The sequence below is a fragment of the Carcharodon carcharias genome, chromosome 2 (genome assembly GCF_017639515.1).
Source record: "Carcharodon carcharias isolate sCarCar2 chromosome 2, sCarCar2.pri, whole genome shotgun sequence".
Classification (NCBI taxonomy): domain Eukaryota; kingdom Metazoa; phylum Chordata; class Chondrichthyes; order Lamniformes; family Lamnidae; genus Carcharodon; species Carcharodon carcharias.
In genome coordinates this window covers 224,632,492-224,641,994 of record NC_054468.1, presented here as the reverse complement: position 1 = coordinate 224,641,994, position 9,503 = coordinate 224,632,492, and positions in this window count along the sequence as shown.

Genomic DNA, 9,503 nt, shown 5'->3' with positions numbered 1-9,503 from the left:
ACTTTCTCAATGGAGGAGGCAGTGCGCTCAGCGATGAGAGTCAACACAGTACTCATGCTCTGCATGGACTCCTACACAACAGAGACCATGGCACTCATACCCTCATGAATTTCCACCAGATCCTCCCGTACATCCCCTTGGACTCCAGAGGCTCATCACCTGCCTTTGAATCAGCATCGTTCTGGTCTCCAGCAGTCCTCTGACTGCCAGCACCCTGGACACTCTCTGCTTCTGCCTGCTCCTTAAGCAAGTGTGAAATGCCCTCAATCTATGCACTGACATTCTAGCCAACGATTTAATGCCCACCGATGTGCTGGTATCTGCGCTGGTGCTTGATGCAGAGAGGGGATATGACACAGGTGCATCCAAAGCCCAGTGGCCCTCTGGCATCAAGGATGGCTCTTCGGGGTCCTGCATTCATGGGTGAGCTGGCAATTCTAGGGGGAAACAACGACATGTCATTAGTTTAAGTCATCACACTGTCACTGTGCATGCCAGGCACCCTGGTGAGACAATGGAGATCTGCACCATGGTGCTACTACCTTTCAATGACCTGGGAACTCCAGGTTTGAGGCTCCCATTAATGATGAGGCTACACAAGAACGTTTGCACAATCCGACACTCTCACCTCTGTGTGCTGCACTTTTACCTTTGTCAGACACCCCTGCCTCTCCACAACTGGCTGACCGAGGTGGGTAGCTGCTCTCCAGCTCCAAGGCATCCATCTGACACCTTGTTAGAATGAGAAGGTTTGCGGGGCCTCCATCCATCTTAGTTCTTTCATTGGTGTTATGGCTTCTCTTCTCCTGAAAAGACAGAAGAGCATTGATTTGTCCACCCTCTGCTTGCAGTGTGATTGCAACCTGGAACCTCCCCCACACCCCCCCACCCCCGGGACATCTTACAGAGCCCATCTGAGTCATGGCCCTCGAACTGCAAAGCACTTAGACAAAGCAGCCAGGGCTCACTCCCTTGGCCGGCGCTGGTGTCAGCGTCAGTTGGCACTCAGACTCTAACACCCCTGAGTTCCACGGGGCAGGGGTTAGCCCAACCCTTAACACTTCTCCACACTGATCCATGCCAACTCGGTACTCACCATTGCCGAGCGCAGCAGATTGTTGAATCTTTTGCGGCGCTGTACCCATGAGCGCTGCACAATGTCGTGGCCGCAGACCTCGGCTGCCACCTCCTCCCAGGATTTTCTGGTCAGGTGCGGTGGCCATCCCCTGCCATCCCTGGGTACTAGAGTGTCCCAGCTGACACTGACCTCCTCCACAAGGACTGCGAGACACTCAGCTGAGGAAAGGGGGGGCCGAGTGCCCACCCAACTTGCCTTCCCGCCTGATGCCTCCATCCGCCGGTGAGGCTATTGTTTGAATGAAACGGTTTCCTGGACAAGCTCCAAAGATTCTCCCCTGGCAGCCTTCAGGGAAATGCCTCTGCCGGTTTTAAAGAGCCCGCCAGGTCGCCATTGGACATGGCGTCCGACAGGCTTCCACCCCCAGCCTGCCTGGAACTTCCCACCCATTGGGAAGACGCTCTTCATGCTGGACGGACCTTAATTGGCCACCCAGCGTGCAACGTGACCACAGCCAAGGGCGGATTCCACATCCCCTTCCGCTCCCACTGACTTGTCGCACAGGCCGAGTGTGAAATTCATGCCCAGATTTCCAGCATCTGCCTTATTTTGCTTTTACCTCATTTCTGTGTCAGAGAATGCCCGAGATGTGTAATAGGCTGCTCGACGGCACCCATTCCTGAAACAGGACTGCCTCTAGTCCTGTAGATGAGGCATCAGCTGCGATGGTGTTGGGTAGGGATTAGTTGTAGTGAGCCAGGATATCTGGCAAGAGCGGCATGTCTTTAAACTGGTGGAATGTTTGCTCTTGGTGTACACACCAACACCACGCGTGAGGCATTCTTCAATGGGTGTCTCTAGGGCTCCGTGACTTGCGCCAGCTTCGGCAGGACTTTTGTCAGCTGATTTACCTTGCCCAGGAATTGTTGAAGATTTAGAATGGATGACGGGGTCGGAAATTCACTGATGACCCTCAGTTTTTGTGAGTCCACCATTAAGCCTTTGCTGCACAATGTGGCCTAAAAATCGAATGGACGTTTTGGAGAATTCACACTTATTGTTAAATGTCAGTCCTTCTTCCTGCAAGCGGTTCAAGACGGCTTTCAGTCTCCGATCGTGTTCTTCGGTAGTTGCCCTGTGTACAAAGCATCATCCACGTGGCAGATTACCCCTTTAAGGCCTTGCAGGATTTTATTTTAATCATTCACGGGATGTGGGCTTTGTTGCCTGGGCCAGCATTTATTGCCCATCCCTAATTGCCCTTGAGAAGGTGGTGATGAGTTGCTTTCTTGAACCGTTGCAGTCTATGTGGTGTAGGTACACCCATAGTGCTGTTAGGAAGTTCCAGGGTTTTGATCCAGCAACACTAAAGGAATGGTGATATATTTTCAAGTCAGTGTGGTGAGACATGTTAGACATTGTTCGCTGAAAAATTTTGGATGCTGAGGTTGTGCCAAACGGCAAACTATTAAAGTAAACTCTGCTGAATGGGGTAATAAAGGTTGTCAATAATTTAGATTTTCCTCTAATAATTTAGATTTTTCCTCTTTCCTGCCAAAAGCCGCTGTTGGCATCAAGTTTCAAGAACATTGTACTTTTGGAGAGTTTGGTCAAGCTGTTGCCCACCAAAGACATCAGATCGATTTCCCTCACCACAGCCTTGTTGCGTTGAGTCAGGTCGACACAGATTCAAAGGAACCTGTTTGGTTTAGGAACCAGAAACATTCTGGAGTTCCATTCTGTTGGCTTACTGACAAGGAAGACGTCTCCCATCTTGGTCATCTCGTCAAGTTGCAGTTGGATCTGTGGATGTGATATCTTTCTCACTGTGTAAAGAGACACAGGTTTAGAATCCTTTCTCAGTGTTATGCTGTATTCAGCCTTCAGTCGCCCCACCCAGTGAATAATTTTGGAAAAATCTTTTTGGAAGTCAAGCCCAGATCCTTGCTGGCAGATTTCCTCAATCTTTTGGATGAGGTTGAGGTCAATGCAGGCTTTCCAACTCAGAAAAGAAAATTCCTGGTTGTGCAGCGTGTATAATCGTTCCCATATCTGTTTGTTCTTATATTGGAGATTTGCTTGCAACGTATCTTTGACCTGCAGCTTGATTTCTCCTTGGCCTTATAACTGGGTTGTCGATGACTTCAGGCATTGTTCTACTAATCACAGCTCTTATCAGACAAGACTGTAACACTTGCTTCTGTATCTAATTTGAAATTAGTGATACATCCATTGACACAAATGTCTGCGTCCTAGAAAGTGTACCTTGGACCTTTGATCGCGCCTTAGGAAACATATTTGTTCCTCCTCTTGCTGGGATTCCTTTATTTCATTAATTGCCTTATGTGCACTGATTCTTTTGTTAACCTCTGTGTATCTGGAGGTTTTAGTTCTGCACGTCTTTCCAACGTGTCCAAACCTTTGACGATGTAAATGTTCTGCAGTGCTTGCAGGATGCTGATTGCGTCTGCGATGTATTTTGGTCCCACAGTGCTGGCATTCTTTAATGGCGTTTTGAGCCCTTATTCCATGAGGGGTCTTTTTCCATGGAGTGTTTTTGATATTTTTTTCTTTAATAAGCTGTAATGTCCCTGGGGGTTTTCTGAACCATGGTTTGTCTTCCCCTCTTAGAATGGCTCTATTTTGTTGATGGGCCTCTGACTGTCTGGCTAACTGTATTGTCTCCTTTGGATTGCAATTGGTCAGATAGGGTGTCATCGGTTACCCCGACTACAATGTGGTCTCATATCAACTCAAATTTAAGTCATCATATTCGTAACCTTCAGCCAGTCAATACAGTTCATGGACAAAGGTATCTACTGGTTCACCAGGCTTTGGGACCCTTTTGTTAAACGTGGCTCTAATACCTTGTTACTTTATAAATTAAAATAGTCATCAAAGGCATTTAAGACCTCTTCAAATTTGTCTGATGTGTCATTAAGGCCTTGTCTTGCTATCCCATCAGCAATTGCTCCAACAGAGCACAATAATGTATTGACTTGTTCAACCTCTGACTTACTGTTCAATCCAGATGAAATTCTGAATCTTAAAAATCCCTTCACCACAGTGCCCAATTCTGTGTTTGGTTTGGCCCTTCCATATGTCCAAACCATTCTGGCAAGGTAAATTTGGAATCCATAGCTGTTTTAAAGTTTTAGGAGATTTGCCTTGATTTTTTAAAACTTCTGCAGTAATGGAGTATTTCTGCACTGATACCCACTGCAGTTGTTGACCCTTCTTGGGTAATCGTTCCTGAACTTTGAAGATTTTTGAAACTAATCGCTGGGAATTATTACTAAGCCCAGTTCAATTCTTCCCTCCCATTGGGGAATCATGTTTGAGCAGCCAATTTTTTTTTTTCAATTGCTGCCACGCAGTCACCACATGTAATAACCCAGGCTGCAGGGTGTAAGGAAACCCGTGCTTGCTAAAAGAGAATTTTCCCAGTGCTGCTTGGCTACTGCGCTGTTAATCTGAAGAATTTTGACCTTATTCGACATTTGCTCACCCTTCCTCGATTATCGGCTAGTTCTTTGACTCTGCTGCTGGATCGGGATTTTTCATGGACCACCGTGTGCTATGGTGTAGCCCTTCAGAAGCCGAACAGTTGATTTTCTCTCTGCCTTTCAGCCTCCATGTCTTCAATGGAGTTGTTTTGGAGATTTTCAACTGTCTTACCAAAGTCTTCAGTTTTGGTGCCTTTTCTTCAGGTCAGACTTGCAAACTTTTTAAAAGTTGGTTTTCAGAGATTTGGGGGTTCTTCACTGCTGCCACTGTGTTGCATGTTGGTTGTGTCTAGCTAAGGAACAGTTGAAGAGACATAGATATGTCTGAACATTGACTGTTAATTGTATGAACATGACTATTTACTGATATACAAAGCAAGTTGTTACTCAGTCTAAGCCATGAGCCCTTCTAGCCTCCTAATCAGGTGACTCGCTCTTATATCATCATGTGGGCAGTACTGTTCCTTCAGGTGCACAGATTAACCCTTTCAGCACTGAATGCCCTGATACTACAGAGGGCACCATCAATGCTCACTCAAAGAGTATAGAAACAGTAAGTTACCCTCACAGATATGCTGGATTGATACATGATCCAGCCCTGCAGACTGAATGCCTGGGGCCCAGATTTTTGCTATGATGGAGAGCCTCTCATTCATGGTGAAAATGATGGATAAGCCTGGAAATCCTAAGTGCCGCCCCCGATCATAGAACTTCTTTATTTTTGCGGGGCCGGGTCTGGAGTTGGGCTGGGACTCGTGCATGTGTGGTTTACAGAGGCAGTTGGGCATTTAAATCACCGGCTAATTCCACTGAAGTGGGATTCTGGTAGGCCAGGAGTGTGGAGCCCAACATGTGCAGATTGGATCAGGTAAGAGGTGTTCTGAACTTGGATTCATTTGGATAGCCAGGGTACTTCTTTAGAGAGACAAGGTGCCCCTTTGGGTCTGGTCCTGGGTCAGCTTTGGGATAGGTAAGGCACCTTTGGGATTGTTAAAAGTAAACGTGATTGTGTGTAAAAAGCGACTAAACCCATTGGAGTAGTCAAAGCTGTAAACGAACTATCAAAGAACTGTCAAAGCTGGAAAATAATACTAGGTGAGTTGTCAGAGGGAGTAGGGGAAAAGGGTGGTGGGTGGGTGGCATGAGTTGGTATTAAGTTGGCATAGGGGTTATAAAAAGCCATGGGGATGTTGGGGGCATAATGGGTATGAGAGGCCATGGGGGGGGTGAGTGGAGGGGCATGAGTTGACATGGATGGGGTATGGGGAGTGTGTGTTGGATGAGGGGTAAGGGCTGGAGGGTTGTGTTTTGTTTTAATCTCTTTTTAAATTTAATTCAACAAAGTGCCAGAGCGCAGTCTGGCCTCGTGCCCAGCAGAGCCAAGAATTCTCCGCGCACCCAACCTGGGAACATAAAGCTGGGCCTAGGATTGCAGAGTAAGGTCAGAGCATTTTTTTTTTTAAATAACAGCGTAGTTGTTTAGACAATTTCTGGCCTGTAGGAATAATATTATAGTTTAGTATGTTCTTGGTTATCTGTGGTTTTTTTTTGTAAGTTGCTAGACAAAGCTCAGAATTGTTCAACTGACCTTGGGCAGAACAAATGAATCTTGTCTTTGCAACCACTGACTCCTGAGCCTTGCCACACCAAATAAGCAAAATGTGAGCTAGTTGCATCCCCATTGATAATGGAAAAGGTAAACTGGGTTATAGGTTACCTTCAATTACTCAGCCCCCTTTCTCAACTCCAATGACAGGAGAGAAATTGGCATCTTCCCAGTAATAAACTTTTACTGCTTATATTGAGTGGAACAGCAGGGCAGCCCCCATTGCCCAACATCACACTCCTCCCCTCTCTTATTTTTGGCAGCCACAACGTTGCAGGTCATGTAACTAGCTATGCATTACCTTTGGATGGAAACCAAGAGCTTATATTGGAAGAAATGGAAATTAAATGTTTCACAAGACCCAAAAGTGATTTCATCTAAGTGGTGTAACTAAACTGGTTTCCTCGAACAGTAAGAGAACTTCACTTGTAAAACTTGACTTTCTATTCAGCCCTGCTATTAAAACAATGGCAATCGATAAACCAGCACCACAGTGTTTCCTCATCTGAACCCACCCTTTAACTTCTTTGTTTTCTTGGGAATTATACTTTTTCAAAGTGAGGAACATAAGAAATCCTTTATAAGCATTTGAATCTTCAAGCGTGCTCCTTGCACTGTGTCTGTGGAGGGTAGATCACCCACTTAATCATTTACTTCCAGAAATCTCCCTCACTGACTTCTCACGTGCTCATGCTGGTCACTATGGGGTAGAGTCTTGGAACTCTTGCCTACTGTAGACAAAAACCGGCATCTGTTGAAGCTCATCTTTTGTTATATTCATTTTTGGGATGTGAGCATTGCTGACAAGGTCAGCATCCCTGGCCTGTCCTTAGAAGTTGTGATGGACCTTCTTCTTAAGCCACCTGAGTTTGGTGAGTGTCTTATTTCCTGCAGTACTCTGATATGGCTGAGTGACTTGCTAAGTTGGATCAGTAGGCAATTAAAGTTGTGATGGGAAAGTGTTTATGTTACTGGGTTAGTGATCCAGAGGCCTTAACTAATGATCCAGAGATAATTTCAACATGGCAGCTGGGGAATCTCCATTCAACTCGTTAAATAAACCTGAAATAAAAAGTTGGAAACCACCTGATTGCCCTAAAAACATATATTTTTTTTAAATTACCAGGGAGTTTGGAGAGCTTATAGTTCCTGGTTGCTTTTGCCATGAGACCTTGGCCAATCAGAGTCAACTTGTCAACCAATCAGGATCCTTTTATCCTGTTGTACGAATTGTTGTGATGGTTTGAAATTTGGTATTCTTGCATCTGTCCTGATGAGTGCAAGGCAAAAAGCTTCACCAACATGTCTCTCCTTTCAGCAATAACATGTGGTTCACTAATTACTTTCAGGGAGGAAATCTGCCATCCCTACCTGCTGTGGCCTACGTATGACCTCAGATCCCACAGCAATGTGGATGTCTCATAATTGCCCTCTGAAATTGCCAAGCAAGCCAATCAGTTGTATTCAAGGCTTTGATTCACTGCCACCTTTGCAAGAGCAATTAGGGATAGGCAATAAATGCTGGCCTTGCCATGAATGAATAAAAAAAGGTGTCTGCTATGTTGTTGTAGGACTGGAGTCACAAATGAAACCCAGTCCAGGTCAACCAGCATATTTCCTACATAAAAAGGCATTAATGAAACAATTGTTTTTATGATAACCATTTAAAACTAATCACAGCTATCTTGTAAAATTTTGTAAGATTTTTAAAATTGAACTCAAACTGGACAGTGGAATTTGAACTCTTTGTTGTTGGCCTTATTAGTCCCTCAACTCACCAGTTCAGAAACTTAACCACACATCATACACATTCTCATTGCTTTCTGCACCAGAAATCCTGCCCATGGATTTCTCATGCCCAACTCATGTACCTTTAGCTTTGTAAATATGGTTTCTATGCTTTCATGTATAGTTTGCCTGACATGGCTGCTCACATGGAGGGCCTTACTAAGTTACTTAGCTGCAGAAACAGATGTGTGAGGTCTTCTGTTTTACTTGAGATGGCTAATATCTTTTTCATTGGACTGGTCACACTTTTCCAGACTGCTCCAGTAGGCTTGTTGTCACAAGTGCAAATACCCTTGTAACAGGGTGATAAGTGTTAGTGACTGCCAATTAACCTCTCTGACTCTGAAAATGAACTATTAAAAGTCTGGAGTTTCATTGCTTCAGGTTTTGAATTTTTGAGGATGATTTTAAAAATACCAAATTTTCAACTTAATAGTTTCTTCTTACTTTCTCCTTCTGTTTTCTTTCTCTCTCCTAAGTCAACCTTTCTTTCATTCTCTTATTTGTCTTAATGTGCCTGATTTGCCTGTGAACTTTCTCCCTTTAATTCATCCTCTGCCTCAGTCCATTCCAAACATCCCCAATCTCTAAGTGTCATTGCTAAAGGAGATGCCTTGTTGATTGTCCCTTTGGACAATAGTAATCAATGTCATATCTTGTACCCTGAGAAATCCATCCCAAAACAGAATGCACATTATTTTGGACAGTTGGTTATCCAACTACTCCTGATGTTGCTGGCATGAACAAAGCCTTGACTGCTAACAATCTCCAAGTCTGCATTCTGAGTATTTTGATCAGCGTTATGGATCATTGCTCATTTCAAAGCTTGTGTCAATCATTCGGATCTCTGGAATCTTGGATCCAAGAGTAGGATTCTTAATGTGCGTCTTCAAAGCTTATAGCCACTGTCAACTAAAAATGAAAAGTTAATACAAGAAATGATCATAAGTCTATCTTTTAATGCCACAAGTATACAAAGCTAACATACCCACAAGCCAGTCTCATACAATCTCTTTCCTGTTAAACATCCAGTGTAATATAGGCTATGACTCATGACAGGAACCCGGAAAGTTGACTCCAGCATTAGTCATCCAGTGCAAAGCAATGCGTTTCCAGTTCTGCTGTTTCTGGTTATGGTAAGTGTCTTCACTCATTATAGAGCTGCTTTCCTCACATCTCTTGTTCCCAGAATATTGGAAAACCCTCCCAAAGCATCAACCTCCTGTTTGTCTTGCTGTTGCTCCAGTCTCAAAAGGATAAGAAATTTTTGATTTTTTAAAATGTATTCATTCTTGAGATGTGGTGTTTCACGATAGGCTATCATTTGTTACCCATCCCTAATTGCCTTTGAGAAGGTGGTGTGAGCAGCCTTCTTCAACCACTGCAGTCCATGTGGTGTAAGTACACCCACAGTTTTGACCCAGTGACAACGAAGGAACGGTGATATAGTTCCAAGTCAGGATGGTGTGTGGCTTGGAGGGAAACTTGCAGGTGGTGATGTTCTCAATGTAACAAGCTTCCCTCT